General features: G+C 44.1%; 1 protein-coding gene and 1 non-coding gene across 3 annotated transcripts in view; both read right to left on the bottom strand.

The window, feature by feature from the left end:
• The window catches only part of PACSIN2 (protein kinase C and casein kinase substrate in neurons 2), a 139,531-nt gene that overhangs the window by 77,687 nt on the left and 35,909 nt on the right, over positions 1-25,935 (bottom strand). The window lies entirely within an intron of this gene.
• Positions 22,617-22,723, bottom strand: LOC117314407 (U6 spliceosomal RNA). Its single transcript, XR_004529152.1, has one exon. It is a non-coding gene; the product is annotated as a U6 spliceosomal RNA (small nuclear RNA).

The raw sequence follows: 25,935 nt of genomic DNA, 5'->3' as shown, positions 1-25,935 counted from the left end.
TGTCTCAGTGAGGAGCTCTTGCCCAGTGGGTTACTTCTTCCTTGAGCTGCAAGTTTTCCAACTCAAGAGACATACTTAAACACTAAAAGGGGCTTCCCTGGTGGCACAGTGGTTGGGAGTCTGCCTGCCAATGCAGGGAACACAGGTTCGAGCCCTGGTCTGGGAGGATCCCACGCGCTGCGGAGCAGCTGGGCCCATGAGCCGTGGCCGCTGAGCCTGCGCGTCCGGAGCCTGTGCTCCGCAACGGGAGAGGCTGCAATGGTGAGAGGCCCGCGCACCGCGATGGGGAGTGGCCCCCGCTTGCCGCGACTAGGGAGGGCCCTCGCACAGAAACGAGGACCCAACACAGCCATAAATAAATAAATTTTAAAAAAACACTAAAAAAGAAAAGTCAGACAAGACAGAAAGATTCTTCTGGCAAAAGTAGAAGGAAAAAATATAGAATGGGTCAGGAGGTTGTCCTTTGTTCAGGCAAGAAAATGGGGGTATTCAACAAGGGCAGATGTGATAGGGAAAGAGAAACACTGACCACTGAGAGCAGGCAGTTATGGGGCCGCCCTCCAAGCTCTGTTAAAGCAGGTTCCCAAGATTCGACAAAGGACATTATTAACAACACGCATGAGTCAGAGTGGCCCCAGGTCAACCACTTCAGCTTCTTTCAAGCCCTCCACTTTGAGGCGGCCCCTTCTAGAAGCAGGACTTCCTGTCACACAAAGGGCCTCTGTGGGCAGTTCCTCGGCATCTTTTCCTGTGCAGAGCACCAGCACTTTCCGAGGCTCTTCCCTCTCTCAAAGTCTGACTGAGCACTGAGCACTCTAAGGGGGCTGTACCCTGGCTGAAGGGGTGAAATTTACCCGCCCTGAAAACTAGACACGGCAAGAGAGAACAATACCAAAGGACACGGCACACCTGGATGTATACAGCTAGAACTGAAATCTGCATCTATGATGCTTCACAAGACATGCTGGGGTGATCCCTTGATGGCCTAATCACCTCAGGCAAAAAACTCAAGAGGTCTGTGATTGACACTGCTCACCTGTAAAATGGAATCCAATCTGCCTTAGAGGTAGTGCAGATCAAATGGAATCTGTCTGGGGCCTGGCCCAGTGCCACTGTGGGGGGCCTCCGGAGTGATGGTGACTATGGGCCAGCTTCAGTCAAACAAGCCAGGCGCCATCACTGAGGCATTCCCCTTCCCACAGGCTTGACGGACATTTGAACAACCTCCTCCAACACAGCACCATGGCCTAGGAAAGAACACACTATGGGAACAGGAGGGTCCTGAAAGGGTACATGGGGCTGACATTTCAGTGGGAATTCATCAGCTGGAGAAGTAGGGAAGGGCATTCCAGTAGAGGAACTTGCATGGCAAAGAGAAGGTGGGATAAACCAGTGCAATAGAGGGTCACACAGATCCTGAGGTCAAGCCCTGGGAAGTGGCTTTTAAGGAAAGAGGAGAGATAATTTACAAAGGGCAGGGTGCCGATGGTCACACCATCTGGTCGCCAGCCTCAGTGCTTCATTATGCTGCAAGAAGAGTGACTTCTGCTCTGTCCACCTAACAGCAGTAAAAAGCAGCACATCCTGGGGGACTTCCCTAGTGGTCCAGTGGTTAAGAATCCGCCTTCCAATGCAGGGGACGTGGGTTCAATCCCTGGTCGGGTAACTAAGATCCCACATGCCGCGGGGTAACTAAGCCCTCATGCCGCAACTACTGAGCCACGCGCTCTGGAGCCTGCGCACCACAGCTAGAGAGAACCCTGCGTGCTGCAACTAAGAGCCCACGTGCTGCAACTAAGATGCGACACAGCCAAATAAACTAAAAAAAAAAAAAAAAAAAAAAAGCAGCACATCCTGAAAAATACCCACCACGGGAAGGCTAGGAAACCACTGACTAGACTTCACACCCATCAGAGCTCTGTCAGGAAACAAACTACTCAAATACTTCTCAAGCAGTGCTGTAAATATGTGCCTTTGAAGTTAAAAAAAAAAAAAAAAAAGGTCATGCAAACCACAAAAGGGTTTGGTTTTTAAGTATTTTGTAAGTATCTACGCACTCAACTATGGGGCCACTTTCTCAAGACACTATTCCATTTCATTCAAACGTACAAGCTGGAGCCAAAGCATTCTATTCCAGGGAAGGAAGGACACAGTGCCAGTGTGGACCTCGAGTGACAAACTGACAGCTGAGTTCTAACTTGAATGTGATTTTATTTTTTAAAAAGTTCCCATAACATGAAGGACTATCCAGTAATTTGGAAAAAGGAACAGGGAACCCACTTATCAAGCAACAATCTAAAGCTAGTGAGCTAAATAAAGTTTCCCTTAAATGGGGAAAGAGAGAGCAGGGCTTGAACTAGCAGTGGTAGCTATGATAGGTGCAAGTTTTAACTTCTAAGCCTCATTCTTCTCACCTGTAAAATGAGGATAAACATGGCTGACCTACTTCAGGGGGAAGTAATGGGAAATTTAAATGACACGTTCTATGTGAGTGCCTGCATACACGAGGCACTCAGCAAATGTCCCTCTCTACCTGCTTGTCCCTAGTACAACTCCTCCTGGTCCCTGGGTCTCGCTGGCCATGCCCCACCTCAAGGGCAGATGTCAGTTGAGCAAGCAGGACATACACGCTCATCCCTCACTTGTGTCACTGAAAACTCCAGGAACGCAAAACAAATATCTGCAGCGTTAAGCCATATATATATATATATATATATATATATATGTGTACTTTTTCGTTTTTTTTTTTTTTTTTCGGTACGCGGGCCTCTCACTGTTGTGGCCTCTCCCGTTGCGGAGCACAGGCTCCGGACACGCAGGCTCAGTGGCCATGGCTCACGGGTGCAGCCGCTCCGCGGCATGTGGGATCTTCCCAGACCGGGGCACGAACCCGTATCCCCTGCATCGGCAGGCGGACTCTCAACCACTGCACCACCAGGGAAGCCCGCCATATATATATATACTTCTAAAATTTATTTATTTATTTTTTCGGCTGCCTTGGGTCTTCGTTGCTGCGCGCAGGCTTTCTCTAGTTGCGATGAACAGGGGCTACTCTTGCGGCGCGCAGGCTTCTCATTGCGGTGACTTCTCTTGTTGCAGAGCACGAGTTCTAGGCATGCAGGCTTCAGTAGTTGTGACACCTGGGCTCCATAGTTGTGGCTTGCGGGCTCTAGAGCGCAGGCTCAGTAGTTGCGGTGCACGGGCTTAGCTGCTCCGCGGCACGTGGGATCTTCCCGGACCAGGGATCGAACCCGTATCCCCTGCATTGGCAGGCGGATTCTTAACCACTGCACCACCAGGGAAGCCCTATATACAAATTTTTTTAATGATGCTACCTGCCTAATAAACACTTCCAGTTACCAGTTTACAAAGGAGAAAAATTAATGGAACTTCTGTTTATGATAAAATGCCTAATTACTACATAGGCATACCTCAGAGATCTTGCACAAACATGCGCAAGCGTGTGCACACACACACAGAGGCAAAGAGAGTCCATCCTCAATAAAACATTTGTCAGTTTAGTTGGCTCAAGGAATAGACTGTGCCCCAAATTTTTTAACATTTTCAATAAAATATGTAATTTATTCTGATAAGCTCAGTAAAATGGTATTGTCAAAACAAGGATGTTGGGCTTCCCTGGTGGCACAGTGGTTGAGAGTCCGCCTGCCGATGCAGGGGACACGGGTTCGTGCCCCGGTCCGGGAAGATCCCACATGCCGCGGAGCGGCTGGGCCCGTGAGCCATGGCCGCTGAGCCCGTGCATCCAGAGCCTGTGCTCCGCAACGGGAGAGGCCACAACGGTGAGAGGCCCGCGTACCGCAAAAAAAAAAAAAAAAAACAAGGATGTTTTGATCATATTATGTATATTTTTGCCCCAAGATTCTAAAAACATTAACTTTCTGAGTGCCAGAAACCTTGCTAAGAGCTGGGGAAGGGAGTGAAATAAGTCAATAATAAGAGGTGGTCCTGCAGTCCAGGAACCACAGTCTAGCAGGAAAGATAAGACAAGGTCCCACCTGATTAGGCTGACAGGTGGGAGGGAGGAGGGGGCAGGCGGAAAAGCAGTCTGGAAGAGGGAGTGAGAGACCGGGTGCCTGCAGCCCACTGAGAGTGAGTATGAGGTGCTCCAATCAAGGGGAGAATCAGGAGCTGCTCTGAGAGCCTGGAGACAGACTGAAAACAACGCCCACACCCACGAGGGCACAGAAAGCTCCACCCTGGAACAGAGGCAGAACATGGCCACCTCACACCACCTCTGCCTCAGCTTCTTTAGTTCAAGCCACCAAACTGAAAATGTGTCAACAGCTGCCTGTCCCACTTGTCTACACTCCCCCGCTGCAAGGTCCCATGTGATCTGGCCTCAGCTTCCAGCTCCAGTCTCGGCTCCCTCCAGTGCCAGCCACAGTGACCTTCCTCTGGGTCTCCAAATGCACCAGGCTTGGGCCTACCTTCGCCCCTGCTTCCCCTCTACCAGGAACACCCTTCCTCCAGGATCTGTAGGCTTTGCTGCCTCACACCATCAGATATCTGCTCATACATCACCTGCTTCTTAAGAAAGCCTTCCCTAACCCCTCCCCATTCCTCTGACATGTCAGCCCCTAACTCTGCATTATTTCGTTAATAACACTCAGCCCCACATGCCAAATTGTGTACTTATTTACTGTCTCCAGTCACAAGAACGCAAGCTCCTGAAGAACAAGGACTCTGTCTTGTTCACTCCTACATCCCTACCACTGATGCATAACAGGTGCACAATAAACACGTCTACAAGGAATGAGTCAAGGAATGTGCTGGGCTCGGGCACAAACACACAGTATGACAGAACAGACTTGTGTTTTCAGCAGCAAGGCAGACGAGGAATCTTAATGACTCTCTCACTGAAAAATTAAAAAAACTGAATAAAGTATAATTGCATCACTTTATTATGTTATAAAATATAATAAAAGAATCTAAAGATACCAAAAAAGTAAATTTAAAGAAGAAACCCTAGAATATAAGTAGATAAGTCAGCTTTCTCTCTGAGGTGACAAAAAGAGAAAATGTAAAAGAAAGATTAATAGACTTGGAAGAAATAGTGAAATCTAACTTACAACTCATGAAGTTCCAGAAGGAGATAACATTAAGAGCGGGGAAGAAGCAATATTTAAAGATAATTTTTCAGAACGCTGAAAGACATTAAATCACAGATCAAGGAAGCCCAATGAACACAAGCAAGACTTTAAAAAGAAAGAGAGAACCATACCAAGACAAATTAAATTAAAATTGTAGAACCTCAAAGGTACAGAAAAGATCAAATGCAGCCAGAGAGAATTGATATATTCAACATGCTAAGCAACAAAAACTGCCAACCAAGAATTCCAAACCCAGCAGAACTAGTTTTTAAGAACTAAGAACTAGACATTTTCAGAAAGACAAAATATATACCACCAAAAAAACCCTTGCAGAAAAGGAAATTTTAAAGGATATACTTCAGGCAAAAAGAAATTATCTCAGCTGGAAAGCTTGAAGCACAAGAGAGAACGGTAAGTAAATATACTAGTAAATACACAGATGAATCTAAACAGCATTGACACTATGAAACACAGTATCTAATTTATAGAATTAAAAAATTCAGAAAAGAAATACTGGACAAGTTGGAAGGGGATGTGGAGTTAAAATGCTTTAAATCCTTCCATTAGTCAAGAGAAACATAAAGTCATCACTTTAGATTTTGTTAAATGTTTTTCTTAAAAATGGATATCTAGGATAACCACTAAAGGACTAGACAGAATTTAATTTCCAAGCTAAGAGAGAAAAACAAATGCAATGATGGGGGTGTGGGGGAGCAGGAGCACGATGGAACTCAATCAAAACAAAAAGGCACACGTGCGCGCGCACACGTAAACAAACGCACACACACAGAAGAACTGTAGCAAAGAGAAGGCACAGGAACAAGAAAGGGCTACATCTATTCAGTATCACTTCTATTCACATTGTACTGGAGGACTAGCCAAAGCAATAAGAAAAATAAGTAAAAAGTATAAGAATTAGAAAAGGAGAATCAAAACATTATTTGTAGATGATATGGTTTTAGCAAGGCTGATGGACAGTAAGATGTCTGTCTAGAATGACAGCTCTCAGCTATGACTTGAGAGCTGTCTAGTTAAGTACAGTGCTGGGGGCTCTACACATTTGGTTTCATTTAACATGAGGGAAAGACCATTATAAACTTCATTGTACAGAAGAAGAAGCCAAGAGTCAGAGGTTAAATATCTTGCCCAAAGGCACATGGCAAGTAAATGGTTAGTTTTGAAATTAAGCCTATCTGTCTCCAAAGCTTAGCCAGTATGCCTGCCAGAGAGCGATAGACAAACGACGATGGCACCACACGATAAGCACCATCTGTGCTCTCTCACAGGCGCCTACAACGGTGTGATTACAAGTACTGGAGTACAACGAGAAGGAGATTAACCTGAAGAAAGCCAGCGAAGAGAGCCTGGGGCTAGGTCTGAAGTGTGCAGGAGAATGCACAGACGGCAAATGGCAGGTACTCTGGAGAAAGACAGAACAGCATGTACTAAGGTTAAAAGGTGTGAAAGAATCAAGAATGTGACAGTGGGAGAGCAAAAAAGGGAGTAGCTGAATACAAGGCAAGATAAGTGCCACCAGGCTGGGAGTCTTGAAAGTCACACCGGGAATTTGGAAAGTTATGGGGAGGGACCTGATCCAAAGGCCCGTGAAAGAAAGTTCCCTCAGACAGAGAGCAGAGAACAGACCATCAAGCCTGTAGACCTGGGCTGTCCAATACAGCAGCCACTAGCTACTGAGTGCTTGCTTGAAATGCAGCTAGTACAACCAGGGAATTGACTTTTTTGTATCTACTTTTAATTCATTTTAATACAAATAGCCACACATGGTTACCAGCTACCATATTGGACAGTGCAGCTCTAGAGGTTAGAGACTGGAGAAAGAGAAAGGGTTAGGAGACCAGGAAAGAGGAGTAATATTCAAGAGAAGAACAGGCAGGATGAAGTCACCTGTGAATAAAGGGCAGAGGGGGAATAAGGATTAAAAGTTCCTAGTTTTGGAGGCAAGGTAGGTGGTGATGCCCCAAAGAGAAACAGAAAAAATTCAGAAGAAAGAATTGGGTTAGGATGAAAAATACTGGCCTGGGCCAGATAAATTTGACGTACCTGAAGCCCAGCTACATATATACTGTACTGTTCAGCCGTATCAAACTCCCAAACACAGCATATTCCTTCTGACCTCCTTGTCTTCGCATATATATTTCCCCCTGCTTCTCCTGTCTGCCTGACAAACCTCTCTCCAAAACACACCAATCTGTGAAGTTTTCCCCGACCTCCCCCATTCTTCACAGCAGATAAGGTCCCTGTAGCACTGTAAGAAGACTTATCACCCTGGAGTTTAGAAGTCTCTTTATCCGTCTGGACTGTGGGCTTCTCAGGGGCAAGAACTCAGTCTTAACCATCATGGATCCCAGGGCCTACTAGCATCATGCCTGACACAAACTGAGTACACAAGAAACTCCACCAAGCGGGTAAGTTGAATGCATGCGTGCCCACACAAGTGAACGAAGCAAGTGATCCAGCCAGCCAGCATTTAGGTGGACTGTTCCTCCAGGTAGTGACCTAATGGATGGTCAGAAATAAGTACAGAGCTCGCTCAGGTGCCTGCATAGCTGTTAATGAAAGCAGTCAGGTGATGGAACAAGCACAATTTACATAAGTCTCACACCATGACTTTTCATCATTATGACAACCTCTACCCATCCCAAATTCAAACTCTTCAACCTCAGAAGTCTACTGGATGTGCCTAAGACAAATTAATGCCTTAGAAGTCAACATTAAATATGCAACGATTTCTCCTCAAAAAATGGTCCTGACACTTCTCCGCATGGCCTCGTGGTCTTGTTGTGTAACATTCTTCCTGCACAATAAGGGTCAGATCTCACAAATAAGTGAACCTGAGCTGAACATGCTCAGAGGTGGTAAGTTAACAAAATGTTTCTGTTTTCCAAGTCAACAGATACTTGGTCGTAAGTCCACTGTGCCCTGTGCTATTTTTTCTTTATGTGTCAGCTCATACCAGAAAAGAACCATAAAGAGATCACTTCATTGTCTCCATATTGCCCTGTGCTTAATTTATTTTGCTAAATGAGCACTACCAATACATGTTAGGAACTTGAGAATCAAAGAAAATTCAAATTGGTAAGGTCAACATTTTAGCCCTGTTAGTTCCATCAATAACATCTTGTCAAGTAGCAGTCTCCAGCAAAATCATTCTCCCTGATCTCCCTCAAGGACTCCACTGCAGAACAAATTCCAATGAGAAACAAGACTGAGTATGAAATTCGTAGCACAGGCTTCCCATTAACATAAAGAAATTTAAAATCCCATACTATTGTGATAGCCATCGTCACACATTTCAAATTCAGAACACTTTGTGTTAGATTCTTTAAGTTATCCAAAAAACACAACATTGTGCTTTGTGAGTCCACATAGAGATTCATGTCTTATGATTCACGTATGACAGTCTAATTAGAAAAAAAAATTTAGGCCAGATTCCCAGGCTATTGGAGATGTTAAATAGACACCTAGTCTGCCACTTGACATAAAGGCAGAACTGTGAGATGCAAATACATTTAGACCAGCCCAGTGAAACACAACTATAGTGCCTTCAATCTCTGTGGGAAGGAGACCATTGCAACCCTTTCATTCGTTCACTCACTCATTCAAATTAATGGCCCATGTTTTCCATTGTTACTATTCACCCCCACTCTGACCCCCAGCACACACACGGTCCTCTTTACCTGCCTCTGGAGCCTGGGATCTACTTGGGCTACTAGGAGAAGTTTCTTCAAAGCCTTGGCGGAGGTTCTAAGTCCACCACTAGAAGCTGGCCTGGAGAGATGCCTCGAGCAGAGACGGAAGTGAAGAAGGCCCAGACAACCCCAACCTCACATACTCTCAGAGACTTCTGGGCCAAGAGCAGCCTCAGGGGCTGCCTTTAAAGTCCTCCTCAGCCTGCAGCAAAGCCAGCACCACATCCTCCTTCATATATTTAAATTTCACAGGCACAATCAGAATTTACACTAATGTGGACAGAAGCTAGGGGCAAGAAGGAATGTCAAATATTACTTATTACTGACTAGGACTATTATATATTAATTATGTTTATATATACATATATATAATTATATATTTATTAAGGCCAACCCAATATGTATTAAGAAAAGGAAGCCAGTTAAAATATTCTATAGTTAACACGTACTGAAAGTATAGCAGGACATATAAAATGCTAATTGGGGAACAAAGGTAACTAAATTATGGGAGAAGTGAACTAAGCCAGTCCCTGAAGCAGGCTCCTCACCCTTTCTTTAACCCCCGATGTAGTCATCTGGCTCACCAACTGAAAGCAGCTTCGTCAAGGACAATGACAAAAAGTGGTACCAGAATACCAGGAGGGAAGACACAGTCCCAACCTAGTGCATAAAAGCATTGTTCATCTGCAGGCAAAGAAGGCAAGAATGCACGTCCACAGTCAGCGTTAAAAAAACAAAAAACAACAAAAAAAAAACATTGCTCATGTACCCTACTTCATTCCCAGGTTTTATAAATTAAAATAGGTATAACGTTATTGACTGCAATTTCAAGTACAATTAAAATATTTATAAAAATGCCTATTTTCCTGTAGTATATTTGTTTCAGAATTCTCCACAACATATACTCTAAGTACTTCAGAAAATACAAATAAGTGCTATTCTATGAACGTCTCCAAGGCATTTTAAGGTGACTTTGGACAGAGTGGGAGCCACATCAAGGTCTAAGGACAGTCACTCACTGTTCTCAGCATGCCTCTATTTGCATCTAATTCCCATACTTGAATTTCAGAGGATTCAAATTCAATTTTTAGGAGAGACTATTTTTAAATGTTTCTGGAAGGTTGTAGATAAATTTCATTTTTATAAATTAAATCACTACCCCTTTTATTTACATTATAATGTATTATTTTAAAGTCTATCCTATTCCAAAACCCTGTCAGTCCAGACTGAGAGTTAGCAAGATAGAGTTGTCAGTATTCCTTCCTAGGGGCCAAAATGCTCCCACAGAGTTCAGGGTTTTCCTTTCACAAACTGAAGAATCCTCTTTTCAAAGAAGAATCAAGTACTTTCGTCTATTTTTTTATTAGTTATGATTTTATCAAGTATGGATTTCTCATGTAGCAGATAATCGTATAATGAGGTTTTCTTATAACAGTAACAACTGAGTAAGACCTAGTTTAGGGGAGAAACAAGAAAACCTTTATAAAATAGAGAACTGTTTGTTTTTAAGAAAAATCTCTCACAAAGGGAGAAATGTCAATGCTCACTGTGCTTGACAGGTAATTTGTGCATGAGGTAATTCATTGCACACCTATACCGAATGGTGCTCACTTAGGGAAATTCTTGAATAAAAGCTGAGTATTTGAAAATGAAACAAATGAAAATGGAGTCATAAGAAGAAAAAAGCTAGTCTTGGCCAAGTCCTATTAATCTTGAGATAACATGTGGAGAAAGCAGATAAAGGAAAAGCCAATGGCCCAGAAGTCAGGAGAACTGGGTTCCAGACTCACTCAGCCACCAGCAAGCCATGTGACCTTGGACAAGTCAGCAAGGCATTTCACCTCTCAGTCTTAATTCCTTTGTTTAAAAAAAATGAAGGGGGACTTCCCTGGTGGTCCAGTGGTTAAGACTCCACGCTTAAAAAAATGGTTCTGAAGAACCTAGGGGCAGAACAGGAATAAAGACGCAAACGCAGAGAATGGACTTGAGGACACAGGGAGGGGGAAGGGTAAGCTGGGATGAAGTGAGAGAGTGGCATGGACATATATACACTACTGAATGTAAAACAGATAGCTAGCGGGAAGCAGTCGCATAGCACAGGGAGATCAGCTTGGTGCTTTGTGACCACCTAGAGGGGTGGGATAGGGAGGGTGGGAGGGAGACGCAAGAGGGAGGAGATATGGGGATATATGTATATGTATAGCTGATTCACTTTGTTATACAGCAGAAACTAACACAGCATTGTAAAGAATTATACTCCAATAAAGATGTTTAAAAAAAAAGGACTCCATGCTTCCACTGCAGGGGACATAGGTTCGAACCCTGGTCAGGGAACTAAGATTCCCACATGCCGCACGGCAGGGCCAAATAAATAAGTAAAAATTAAAAAAAAAATTTTTTTTAATGAATGGGCCTGACTATAACGACTCCAAGAGCCATTACAACTCTGAAGATCATGGTCCCACCTTTTTAATTATGCCACCTCCTAAATAACAGAATTATATGGCTGAGCAAAACAGAATACTAACAATATATGAAAGTTGGGGGGGGCTTATTTTTACTACTGGCATAAATCTCAGACCTATAAGACATGCTTCAGTTTGAAGCTAGGATACCTGTTTATTATTTTCATAAATGCAGCATTAAAGTTCACCTAGAATTAGGTAAGACATCTTATATATGAAGAAAGAAGGAAGTTGAGATATTCTAAATCAGCGGTCCCCAACCTTTTTGGCACCAGGGACCAGTTTCGTGGAAGACACTTTTTCCACAGGCAGGCGAGAGGGGGAAGGTTCAGGCAGTAATTCGAGCGATGGGGAGCAGCAGATGAAGCTTCGCTCTCTTGCCGCTCACCTCCTGCTGTGCAGCCCGGTTCCTAACAGGCCACACACCAGTACCGGTACCGGTCCACGGCCCCAAGGTTGGGGACCCCTGTTCTAAATTATAAGAGCAAGGGTGAAAGCTGATTAACGTCTGAAGATAGGAAACCTGATTAAGGTCTAGAAAATAGGAAATATGCAACCTTAAAAGTGTTAGAAATACATACATCACACTAGGTAATGACCTAATGAGAAAATATGCTTGTGTGTGTGGCATAGACTGTACCAGCATGGCACCTTCTGGAGAACAGAAAGAGGACACTGCCTTTCTAACGTTCACAGCAATAGGTAACCCAATAAATAGTGATGAATCACTCACATATCGGGATTTTTTTAAAAAAATCTTCTAATTAGAATTACAGTACTGCATAAACAAAGGAAAGGGAGAGGGAGCCAAAATTTTTCAATTCCAGAGTACGACTTCAAGATAAGAAACAAATATGTACGTAAAGCTGCTCAGCTATTGAAACAATAAAAGTTTTACATTTTGCTATCCAATAAAAATGAAAATAAAGTGTCCAGTGATAGCAGTCAGATGGGGATGAGAGCACAGGGTCCAGATGAGAAGAAAAATAAGAACTGACTGAGGAGGAAGACGGAGGGGGGCCTTGGAGCAAGCCGCATGCTAATTCTGGGATTCTGGAAGACACGGTCATGAAACAGCAACTACAGTTAACTGGAAAAGCTAATTTGTTCATTTTCTATCACAAGTCCCAGTTGTGAGTTTGTAGATTAGCTGTGGCTGTTAAGAAAGGAAGTTGCAGCATGTAATAAACGGAATGCCTGACAGTAGGGGGAAAAGAAACCAACCCTCTATTAACTGTTAACTCAAGTAATTCATTTAGCTACACAGTAAGAAAAAAATACAGGCAGAGGTATGCAAACTAGTCTAAAACATGCCTAAGTTTTTAATTTATTCCCTCTATTTTGAAATGAAGCATGCACATATGTTCTAAAACCAGAGTAGAAATTATAAAGCATAGTCCTTCATTTGTTTGGGTCAAGATGTATTCATCAGGAAAATCAAACATGTACTCTAACATTTTCTCAAAGCATTTTGGATAAAACACTCCACACTGTTCAGTTGATATTGAACTGGGTGAACATTTCCATCAAGAAGCTCTAAAACTAGGTGTGCTTAAAAGGTAAGGGTTCTGTTAAATCAATCACTCTGGAGGGAAAAAAAAAAATCAATGAAAATTTTACTTTCAGCATGTCTCCCTTAAAGGAAATGCATGTTCTAAACAGCACACTCACGTTTTCCTGTCAAAGGCGGCTTCAACTGCCTAACTTTGCAGATCAGCTTCCGTACCTGCCTCCTTCCGTCCCTGCTGGTATGTCTGACCTCGGCTCCCAGCTGAATTCTCCCAGCACATTTCATCATTTCCTGTTGGCTGCCGGCTCCTTGCAGCCGAGATAAGGCCATTCCCCTACACTGCTGCATTCACCCTACAGGCACCAGGTTCTCAGACCACCTCTGCAAGCCTGCTGGGACCATCACAGAAGAGCTGTCTTTTCAGTAAGTAGCCAAACAGAAATCTCAGTATTCCATGGAAAATCAGAGACAAAAGGACTGAGAACGAAAATCATATCACCCCCCAAAATCAACTTATATATAAACTAACTTACACTGTATGTGATGGTCTTAGAGTCTCTTCTTGTATTTGGGATCCTCCCATTTAGGAGGGAAAAAAGACATGCTCTGTTTCTAAGGAGCCAGGAGTTAATGTGACAGGGGTTTACTTGCATGGGATAATCTTCCATTGCCCCTACATGTAAAACTCGGCTTCTCTCTGTGACTCCACACACAAGGCAAAGCAGCTTGACAGTGGGAGATGCAGGGGAAGCCTGACACAGGCTCATGCTGGACACAGGCAGGGGACCCTGGTCTCAGCAGTGTGACTGCCTCCTAGGAACTAGGGCACTCAAATATGCAAGTGTGATTCCGTAGAAGTAAAAATCAACACAAAAACACTTTACTTCCTAGAGTTTTACAAAGAACTGAAAGTGAAGGAAAAAAATAATAATATAACTTTAGGTGAGGAGGAAGAGATCCTATCTCCTCATTTTATTTATTTTTCAAGTGTTGAGAGGTTTCCTTTTTTAAAAATATTTCTGTATTTGCGCCAGGTCTTAGTTGTAGCAGGTGGGCTCCTTTTAGTTGCGGCTCGCGGGCTCCTTAGTTGTGGCATGCAAACGCCTAGCTGCAGCATGCATGTGGGATCCAGTTCCCCAGCCAGGGATCAAACCTGGGGCCCCTGCATTGACAGCACGGAGTCTTAACCACTGGGCCACCAGGGAAATCCCCCTAACTCCTCATTTTCAAATGTATGCGTCCACAAGAACATACTATATTAATTCCCATTAGATAAAGAGGAGGCACAACTCTGTGCCGAGCGAGGCCAGGACAGGGCAGAGCAGAGAGGGACAGAGCAGCAAGGGGTCACCAGGAATGCTTCTGAGCAGTGTTCTGGTTTTTGAGCTGTTATGGGTATGGTGTATTTATGAAAATTCATTGGTATACACACGTATAATATGCACACTTTTATGTATATATATTTACACCTGAATAAAAAGTGTTTTAAGGGGCTTTCCTGGTGGCCCAGTGGTTAAGACTCCGCGCTTCCACTGCAGGGGGCAGAGGTTCCGTCCCTGGTCAGAGAAGATCCCACATGCCGCAGAGCAACTAAGCCCGTGTGCCACAACTACTGAGCCTGTGCTCTAGAGCCTGCAAGCCACAACTACTGAAGCCCACGTGCCTAGAGCTTGTGCTCCGCAACAAGAGAAGCCACCGCAATGAGAAGCCCGCGCACCGCAACGAAGAGGAGCCCCCGCTCACCACAACTAGAGAAAGCCTGCGCACAGCAACGAAGACCCAATGCAATCAAAAATAAATAAATAAAATTGATTCTTTAAAAAAAAAAATCTCGGTTTAGAAATTCCTTAATAGAAAAACACCAATAAAGCAAAGGCCATATCAACAAAAGCCTCAATTATTTGACATGTGATAATCATTCACATTACTCAGAATATTATGATACCACTTTCCCCTCACCCTCCCCACGAAGTCAACCCAACACAGACTTCACCGTACTCTGCCGCCAGCTTAGTTAAGTCAGTTACACCCTTACAGAGGTGCACACGCCACAGTAGCGCCCTCTGATCTGCAGGGAGGCTGGCCACTTCATCCCAGGGTTTGCTGTGGGACAGACAGGATCAGGAACTGAAGGTCTAATGGCCCTAAAGGTCATTTTGTCCAGTGGTGGACACTAAGGCTGGAAAAAGTTGAGCAACAAGTCAAAAGGCTTGCTGAGTACCAAGACAGGCTTTCTAAAACCAATGGCATGGCAGTTATCTTTCAAAGTACACGCTTTAAGTTTAAGCGGCATAAAAATATGGTCGCCAAAGCCTTTGTCTGGGGGTATTTTCTTCCACTAAGAAGGAATACACACCTGAGTTGTTCTAGCAAAGCAAGCTGATTGTCTACCTCTTCTTGCTATCAGCTAGCATGACAGGAAATTCTTCTTTGCCCCAGAGCCCCTCTTAGTGCTCTTGGTTATGGGAGGGACAATCATAGCAAGGTTTAAGAGCCTCATGCTCTTTATTTTTTTTTTAAATCCAACAAACAAAGGCTGCTCAATAAACATTTATATAGTGCTTACTTTATTTATGGTCAATCATGAAAATAACCCTATGAGGGTAAATACTGTTACCTCCTCCATCTTCCAGGTGAGATAACTGAGGCACAGAGAAGTTATATTACTTGCCCTGTGTCCTGGAGCTGGTTCAAGGCGAGGGCCAGGAATGAACCCCAGGCAGTCAGCCTCCAAAGCCCAGCTGTTAACCACTACACCACACTGCCTCTCCATCTTGGCTTCCCTGAAGAATCAGAACTGGGTCTTGGATACAGCTGCTGCTTAATAAAAATTGTATATGAACTGAATTAAGAAGGCAGATAGCAGTAGCACTATGAAGTAACAAGACCAGCTTTCCAGCGTGGCCAGGGCACCTTCTCCCTCCTCGTAACTTCAGCCACATCTCACCAGTGGATGCCTGGCAGGAGGCAAGCTCTCCTGGCCCTCTGGCAGCTCTCCCATCCTGGGGCAGGGGTGCAGCCCCTGGAGGTGGTGCTGGGACAGAAACACTGCTCCAGGGAAACTCACCTGCTAACTTCTAGCATGTGGTGCCTAAACTGGTATTTCTGGTTCCAAACTGGTTTGTCACCAGACTTGAAACCATTGGGCATTCATTCAACAAACATTAGTGCCAGGCACAGTGCTTAGGGCCTCGGGGCCCCATGACTGAAAAGCCAAGGTCCCTTCCCTGCATTGCTCACAGTTTATGGGCACAGCAGAAGTGTAAATAAATTAAAATGGCACCAGCTGATAAATGCTAGAACCAACGTGTGCCAAGGGTTGAGGGAACAGTGTGAAGGGAGCAGGGACCCAGGGTGGGAAGGCTTCACAAAGCAGGGGACACAAGTGGGTTCTCCAAGAGCTTGCCACCAACCTACTCAAACCATGTGGATTAAGGCAGAAAAAAAATTCTGAAGCAGAGAGTCCAGCAAATTAGCTAAAGACTGCCAGGGTCATCCATTAGCTCAGCCATTGTTACCAAGGCACATCAGCAGGGGGATTCCAGTGAACAGCCGTTAACCTAGCAGAACTCACAGAACTCACAGACAGCGTCTCACCACGCTACCTCTTCTATCTGATACCTTTGTTATATGACTGTCACGTGGTGAAAATGGCTGCCTCTACCGAGTTTTTTTTTTTTTTTTTTTTTTTTTTTTTTTTTCCGGTATGCGGGCCTCTCACTGTTGTGGCGTCTGCCGTTGCAGAGCAGAGGCTCCGGACGCGCAGGCTCAGCGGCCATGGCTCACGGGCCCAGTTGCTCCGCGGCATGTGGGATCTTCCCGGACCGGGACACGAACCCGTGTCCCCTGCATCGGCAAGCGGACTCTCAGCCACTGCGCCACCAGGGAAGCCCATCCCGAGCTCGTTTAAAAGATCCCATAAGATAGGTACTACTAGTCCCCTTTTACAGAAGGGAAACGAGCACAGAGAAGTTAAGTGACCTGCCCAAGGTCACCCAGCCAATAATGGCAGAATGGGGATCCAAACTCAGGTTCACCTGATACGTCAAAGCCCATCCTCTTTCTACCACACTCTTATGCCCCCCATGGAACTAGAGCTGTGAAGCAAACTAGGATATTTAGCAACAGGTCATGTCATATGGAGAAAGAGTAAAATTTCTATGTCAATTTCCCCCCATTCCTCTATTGGTCTGTCCTTGCTCTAATACCACCCTTTTTTAAAAAACAGCTTTACTGAGGTATAATTCACATACCATACAATTCAGCCATTTAAAGTGTACAATTCAATGGTTTTTAGTATATTCACAGATATGGCAACCATCACCCCAATTTTAGGACATTTTCATCATCTCAAAAAGAAACCCTGTACTCTTTAGCTACCGCCCCTCTCCCTACCCCACCATGCCTTCCCCCAGCCCTAAGCAACCACTGCCTCTTACAAGGTGATGCTTTCTGTGTTTTTTTGTTTGTTTTTTGGCCACACCACAGGGATCTTAGTTCCCCAACCAGGGACTGAACCCGTGCCCCCTGCAGTGGAAGTGCGGAGTCCCAACCCCTGGACCGCCAGGGAAGTCTCACAAGGTGATTCTTAAAGAGGTTATGGGCACACAGTAATTGGGTTGTTAATAAAACAGTGCAACTTGCAGTTCTGTGCTTTATTCCTCCCAACTGGGCTAAAGCTAACAGCTGAGCCAGGACAGAGCAGGACAAGAGCCAGACGACTCAGAGGCAGAGGCTGGGGTGGGAGGCGGGGGTGCCTGGCATCCCCATGCTACATGTGCTACACGGTTCACATGTCTTGGAACTTAGCAAGCCCTAAATGCAGAGCCAAGCGGCCTAGCGCCAGCAGGGATGGCACAAATCATGCGAAAGCCCTAGAAGAGCCTCTCTAAGTCACAAGACCTTAAACCATTCGGAATGCCCATCCCCCCATCTCCAGAAAGACAAATACCAAGATCATATCGGCTGCCACAAGCTAAGGGTCACCAGAATAGTGTTGTTCTGAGAAGCCAAACCACTTAAGGACTAACAAGAGTCAAGGCTCTGATGAAAAGGTGACACCCCCAAAATCTCGGTTTGTTTATTTGCTCTTCCTCTCAGCCTTCCTCAAGTGCTAAGAAAAGTTGGGGGAAGGGGGTATTACAAACAGACTATGTATATACTCCTGCAGAGCCCTGATTTCTCTGCCACACTTCTCCATACAGGACATCAAAAAACAGCTGTGTGCAGCATCATCGACATGCAGTGGAAAACTACTTGGCGCTTAAAAGGAATGAGCCACTGACAGAAGTAACATGAGGGAAACAAAGAAACATCATGGTGAGCAAACGAAGCCAGATGCAAAAGATACACGCCGTGTGTCTCCTCTTTACATGAAATTCTAACCCAGGAAAAACTCACCTAGGGTGACAGATCAATGTATGCCTGGGGCTGGGGACAGGGGGGCTGACTGCACGGGGGCACAAGGAACGTTTTGAAATGATGGAAATGTTCTGTGTCTTGATTAGGACAGTGGCTACACAGGAGTATCTATTTGTCAAAGCCTCTAAATGAGGGCATTCAGTTGTATGTTAATTAATATCTCAGTAAAGAGAAAAGGGAGGGGGAGGAGGGGGAGAAGACAGGACAGGAGAGAGGAAGAAAGAAGAAGAGGAGGAAAGGAGCCCTCTGCAGAACTTGAAAAACAGAACTTTCTCCTGCTCCCAGCATCCGCATCAGCAACAGCGATGGACATTCACCAGGAACTGAACTTCAAGGTCCTCTGGTTCAAAGGCCAAATAAAATAAGTTCTGTGTAATGTTAGCACTAAGTATATTTTATTAGGTCTCAATTCTTAGCATAATTGATCCTCTAACACACACAAATGATTCTGATGAGCCCGAATGGTCCACTTTCTAACCAGGTTAGCTCAGTTCTCTCCATCATCACTGCAGTAAAATTTGATAATGCCAGTCAGCAACTTAGAAATGGCAGCTCTCAGTGACAGGTTTCAACGGTTGACAGTCAGTAAATAAGTAAAATCTAATAACGATAATTACAGGTATTAGATTTTCCTTTTTTTTAATTGATAAGTAAATCTTAAATTCTAGAAACCTACCATGTTCATAAATAGGTTATATAAAAACCTTCTGATCTTTTTGTTGTTTTTGTTTTTTGGTTGGGGAGAGGATAGTGGCTGTGTTCGAACCCTACTGGTTAGCCTTTCATATTTTTCATGAACCAAGACATAAACAGAGCCATCTTACCTTTAATACTCTTCTCACATAATGTACATAAAAAGGAATAAACAAAGCCAAATTTCTATCATTCTCTATCAAAGAAGGTGCCAGGACAAGCTAAGTACCAGTTCTATCTTTGGCAAAGTTAAAAAAAAAAAAAAAGGTTAAGACCTTTTATATAAGCTTCTTTGCTTCTCTGACACTTGCTGAAAGCTTAAAAAAAAAAAGAGAAAGAAAGAAAATATGAAGCCAGACTAATTAAAGCAGAAAGCCCAATTAAGAAGAACTTCAAAGCACCAAATGTGATAGGAAAAAACATGTTAATTTATTTCCTTATGCATTTTATAAAATGCCAGCATGAGAAGCAACACCTGGACTTCTAACACAACATCTCAGTGGTTAGGATGTCATACAGCTCCTGCCGCTGCCCCCCAGTCCCAGGAACAGCTCGAGCCTTCTTTGGGCAACACACCCAAAGAAGAAGGTCTGAATTCAAAAAAGAGTGGTGCGCAGAGTTTGTGGTGAGTTTTGGGGTATTTTCAGGAACAGAGTTGAGATATGCTGTGTTAATGTTTTATTAGAGGCTTATTGGTGTGATTTCCCCCCTCATTTATTTATACGTACGCTCTCTCTGCTAGACTCTGGAAGTCACAAGCTAAATAATTCACCACACTTTTCCTTAAGCAGCTTAGAGTTTAGTAGGGTAGACAGACAAGCCCCCCAGAGGACCACACAGTGTGACAAGTGCTACGTAATAGACCTAAGCAGGAGTGAAGGGGGTTGGGGGGTGGGAGGCTGGGAAGAGATGTGGGAAGACTCCCCAGGAGAGGGGACCCTGAGCTGAGTCAGGTAAGAAGGGGTTGTGTCACTCTGCATCTGGCTATGGCTTCCTCTTCCCCAGGGGAGAGGGCAGGGCACCATATGAAAGCTCCAACTTCACTGACCAGCGCCTTTCGTTAAGGGCATGTGAACTAAAATATTGCCTGCCATATCAGTAAACAAAGGATGTTACAGCCATCAAGCCACCACATTACAGCGGCCCGACAGCAAGCCCTGAAGAAACTCAGGATAGAAACAAGATGCCCACCATCTAGCAGTCAACTGCCTCAGCCAACCCCGATGGTGAACCCTGAGGAGACTCGGGATGAGAAAGCACAGGATGCTGGCCCCATGTAGCTGAGGTGCATATCAAAGGAATGATTTCAGTGAGCCCAGACTCTTGCATCTTCCCATACATAAAAAAGTGCTAAATTCCTTAACTTGAGATATCTGGTTTTCTTTTATTAACAGTAACCCTTTGATGTTTGGACTACCTGGTCTTTTGTTGCAAAAACTCCTATATATCCTGGCTCCCCACCATGCCTCTTTGGAACAGTTTCTCAGTGTTATCTGAGAAGTTGTGTCCCAGGCTTGAAGTTCTCAGAATGTCCACCAAATAAAACATAACTCTCAACTTTTAGGTTGTGCATTTTTTTTCGGTCAACAGGCAGAATTACCCAACATAAGGCTGCCAACTTTATTTTGTCCACTAAGGACGTTAAGAAAAGAGAAAACCTAGCACTTAGCATTATTCCATTTCAAAGGCATTTTAATAATTTTAAAAAGGTATTTTAACACTAAAAAGTGGGTCATACAACTTCAGAATAAACGAAAAGCCTCAAACTAAGTGTCTTTAGCTTAAACAATGATTATACTGTTGATATTTTGGCGGCACAGCAGTAAAAATACCATCATAAACTTGTGTCTGGAAACCCTGCAAATAGAGGATTAAATTAGGGACTATTTTATGACATTTTATATACATTTGCCAGGATCTTTACATACAATGATTCCACACTTCATGATAGCCCTACAAGGTGGGAGTACTGTCCCTATTTTTCAGATGAGGAAACTACGGCCGACGGGGCAGTGGCTTCTCTGTGGTCACGCAGCAGTGGCTGTGCATGGGCAGAACTGCTACACTTGGTTCCCTCTGACAGCGGAGACTGTCCTGGGTCCCACAAACACTGAGTAGGAGCGTTCTAGGTGACGTCTGAGGTCCTTATCAGATACTAAACATCTATTTTATTGCTGTTGCTTTGGCGATAGCAAAGGAAGAATTCAGTTCTGCCACCTTTTACTTATCTATTTTTGATAGTCCCAAACAACCAACTCAAATCCTTTGTGAAACCAGGAGAGGTATAAATATGTAAATAAATGAACGTGATCCCAAGAACTCCAGAATGCTACCATCACCTTCTCCTTTCTCCTTCCCCATTTTGGACCTGTGCTAGGCATAAGGTGGGAAAGATGGAAAAGATCAAGAACCCCATGTGCCAAGAAACTGGAAACATTTGAACTCTTACTCAAGACTTTCAATCCTGTACTTCAATTTGGCATGTAATAAGAATACATTAAGTGTTTAATAAATGAATGAATCTAAAGCTCGCAGGCACTGTTGAGTGTTATAGAAAGTCAACTTAAAAGACATGGTCTCTAACCTCTAAAAGCTTCCATTCTCTGTCTGAAATATGATTATAAATATAATACAAACTTAGAAGTGTATCTTGTTTTACAAATTTTACGTTTTTCTTCTACTTTCACCATTTAAAATGGAAGTCTACTAAACAGTCTTTTAACACAATGTTCCCAGTCGTACTCTGGCACGGGTCATGATCCTGCCGTGTGAGGACACAGGCCAGGTAACCATTGGAGGCAGGTCCCCTATAGGGTCCTCCACAGACTTCTGCGTGAGAAAAGCAGTACTGAGTTGGGCCAGATGACAAGAGAGGGGCAGAGGTGAGCAGGTGCAGGATCTTGGCACGTCTGTAAGCTTCCTGTGCCTCGGCCTGTAACATGAAGACAGCCTCGATAACCACCTCAGGGCTTGGGAAGACTGAGTGAGATAAGGTACGCGTAGTGTGTTTTTCAATGGTAGCATGGAGATCACCTCCTCAGGACAGAACTGGATGCCCCAGAGGATGCTGATCACAACTAAAGTCAGGGAAGGGTCAAAGGGGCCTCTCCAAGAGTAGGGCTGAAACATAGGAGGCACATACTCAGGCGGCAGCAGCATAAGGTTAACCCCCAGGAAATTCAGAGAGTAGGCAATTAGTAAATGTCGGAAAATCAATGAATCAATGTCATAACAATCCAAATGGAAACAAACTCACAATGACCACAAGGAATGAAGTATGGATATGGACAGGCTGGTTCAGAAGGTCTCATGAAGGAAGATAAAGTGAGGGAACCCTGCCGAGAGGCTGACTGGGCTGAGCACCTGGCAGGAGTCACAGGGAGAAAGCAAGCCACTCAGCCTGGCAGTGGTCACTTTGCATTTGTGACAGGTGACCCATCTTAAGATGAGGGACATGTATCTCTCATGTGTGAAACTAAGCTAAAGATGGACAGGTTACAAAACAGTTTAAATATTATGACCCCATTTGTTTTGCTTCGTTTTGTTTTTAAAGTTGCTATCCTTTAATCATACCAAAAAGCCCTAATTTGATAAAATATCAGACAGAAAAACTGATTAATCTCATTGATATCTTACAGGCAGAGATGCTATTGAAAATGTCCAGCATTTGATAGGCAAGGGGGATGAAGCACATAATTAGATTTGAAAATATATGGAGTGCTTCACGAATTTGCGTGTCATCCCTGCACAGGAGCCATGCTAATCTTCTCTGTATCATTCCAATTTTAGTATATGTGCTGCCGAAGCGAGCACTCCCGTTTGTTTTTAAAAATCACATTTGTGTGTGTGACTTTAACAATCTGGAGAAGTGTACATCTAGGTACTGACAGTGATTTTCTCTTTTCAAAATCTATATTTGTACTTTACAAAGTACATGTACTGATTTTATAATGAAGAAATAAATGAGTTCCTTTAGGAGTTTTTAAAACCAGACAGATGATGCCAAGGCTGGGTTCAAAAGGGCTGTCCAGATCCCCACTACTGAGAGGGGGTTCAGGACCACAACTCGCAGAAGATACAGGGAGGTCACAGGCAAACCTCTGCCTGCAGGGCATGTCACCTTCTGCAGCTGGCTTCACCAATGGTGCAATATTTCTTGGGGGAAAGAGGAGGGACGGGATTCCTGAGCACTCCACAAAATTTATTCCATAAAGTCTGAGATTTTACAAACCACTTCTATAAAGAAACACAAGTTCCAGGAAGAGTTAAGACTCTCCAGCCGCACTGAAAAGCAGCAGGTGCTGGCCCCAGCCTCAAGCCAGAGATCTCATCCACAGTGGGGAAGTTATTTAAAACCTCCACATCACATGAATTAATTCCATGCAGAGGCAGGTCTAAGGGAGACAATCTGGTATATAATCAAGTCTTAGTCTGCTGGATGAAGAGAACCAAGTGAAAGGCCCCATCCCCAGCGCCATCCACACACAGGCAAGGACGAGACTTAGGCTCTCAACAGCCAGACTGCCCCTTCCCTAAGAGGGGACAGTGCCTCTGACAGCTCACATGATCGGTGACCACCAAACGCATTCAATTAACATACACACACAAAGCTGTCATAAAGGCCTGAAACAGGTAAGAAGAGACAAACCTACACACTGGGAGTAGGGCTGGGGGTAACTGTATAAACAGTCACAAGTTAGTACTAACTTCCAGAGCCAAGATCCTTAAAGTGTGACACCACCAAGTGTGCTTATTATACCTCATGACAATGTTCATTTTACAACTCATAACTCGGTGACTGTGTGTTTGCAGGTTAACTGAGGGAGCACAAAGATAGCGAGTTTATCCAGATCCTGGGTCACGCTGTGCTTGTTCCCTCAGTATACCCTTCACAATCCACTGACAATGCCCCACCTCTTAGATAGTCCCTTGGGATTCAGGAGGAGGGGCTAGGATCTTTAAATGGAATCAGTATTTATCTAACTACATTCACTGAAAGACCAGACTCACAATTTGTAAGGTCAAATTGCTGCACATATGAGAAATAGGCTGCATCCAAATTCATTAGATTCAAATGTTCTTTGCAGTAAATTAGTGTGACAATAAATAGTCAAGATTTTCTTTCTATTCCATAAATATATTCCAACTAATTTGTAACCTCATTTTAATTGGAATTATTGTCTGATGGCACACTAATGATTTTTTTTCTTCAAAGATGTTAAGAAATAGTATTACATAGTTATTAGCAGTACCACTTAACATTGGTTTAGCTGCAAGTTTTTCTTCATATCCGGGCCTTGAGGAGGAAACAAATACATTTAAGATGAGTAATAGCCTGAACAACTCTGGCAACAATCAACATCATAACACCTACACTATCAAAAACAACCTGGGATTCATTATAGCTGTAGATTGGAAATGTTTTTCTCTCTCTTTTTTTAAAATTTATTTATTTTGGCTGCGTGGGGTCTTTGTTGCTGCGCACGGGCTTTCCCTAGTTGCGGTGAGCCAGGGCTACTCTTCACTGTGGTGCACAAGCTTCTCATTGCGGTGGCTTCTCTTGTTGTGGAGCACGGGCTCTAGGCGCACAGGCTTCAGTAGCTGTGGCACGTGGGCTCAGTAGTTGTGCTCGTGGGCTCTAGAGCGCAGGCTCAGTAGTTGTGGCGCACAGGCTTAGTTGCTCCACGGCATGTGGGATCTTCCCAGACCAGGGCTCAAACCCATGTCCCCTGCGTTGGCAGGCGGATTCTTAACCACTGCACCACCAGGGCAGCCCTTTCTCTTTATTTTTTATCGAAAATGTTAAACATATAAAAAAGAGAGACTAGAACAATGACCCCTAGTTTCAACAATTATCAACACATGGCCAATCTTGTTCCACCTATGATTATGAAAATTGTTAAATGCTCACAGAAGCATGCAACTCAAATACATCTTTACTTGACCCTGCAGGTCCACAGCACGCATCCTCACGCTGGGAAGAGGCACAAAGCAAGAAAAGCAGGGGCATTGGCCTGAAGGACTAGCAACCCAGTGGGGAACCAGAGCCACATAAAACATGTATAAAATCAAGGAATAAAAATACTAAGCCTGGGGCTTCCCTGGTGGCATAGTGGTTGAGAGTCCGCCTGCTGATGCAGGGGACACGGGTTCATGCCCCGGTCCGGGAAGATCCTACATGCCGCGGAGCAGCTGGGCCCGTGAGCCATGGCCGCTGAGCCTGTGCGTCCAGAGCCTGTGCTCCGCAACGGGAGAGGCCACAACAGTGAGAGGCCCGCATACCGCAAAAAAAAAAAAAAAACTACTAAGCCTGCAAGGTGAACCTCTGCAGTGATAAGCCATGCTGACGTCACTGTACTCCCTGATACAATACATGAGGACAGCACTTCACCTCTGCATATTCTTCACCCAAACTCATCAGGCCAGTCTAACAATGTGAAAAACACCAGGCAAACCCAAATTTGACGGCCACTCCTCAAAATATCTGACTAGCACTCTTCAAAACTGTCAAGGTCATGAAAAATAAGGAAAGACAGAAAGCGTCACAGATGGAGGAGACTAAGAAGCCATGAGGACTAAATGCAATGTGATATCCTGGATTGGATCCTGGAACAGTCCGAGAACCTCAGTAGGAAAACTAGTGAAATCCAAGTAAAGCCTGTAGTTTATTTAATAACACTGTCCAATGTTAATTTCTTAATTCTGACAAATGTGTCATGTTTAGGTTAAGTTAACATTAGGGAAAACTGGGTGAAAGGTACATGAAGAATCTGTTTTATCTTTGCAACTTTACTGTATATCTAAAATGTTTCCAAAATAAAGTTTATTACAAAAATAATAATATAAAAAATTTAACTGGCTAATGAGTATTCATTATATCCTTCAGAAGAAGGAGTCAGTGACAATGTAGTTTTCATTTCAAAATTCAGCCTGGGAAGATGAAACCTAAAGAAACAAAGCAATTTGTTAAAAAGTCTCAAAGAAAGTAAGCACCTTGAAATGAAGGCAGGGCCCCCGGCCACACC

The sequence above is a fragment of the Tursiops truncatus genome, chromosome 11, assembly GCF_011762595.2.
Source record: "Tursiops truncatus isolate mTurTru1 chromosome 11, mTurTru1.mat.Y, whole genome shotgun sequence".
Taxonomy (NCBI): Eukaryota; Metazoa; Chordata; class Mammalia; order Artiodactyla; family Delphinidae; genus Tursiops; species Tursiops truncatus.
This window is presented reverse-complemented; position numbering and strand designations above follow the sequence as displayed.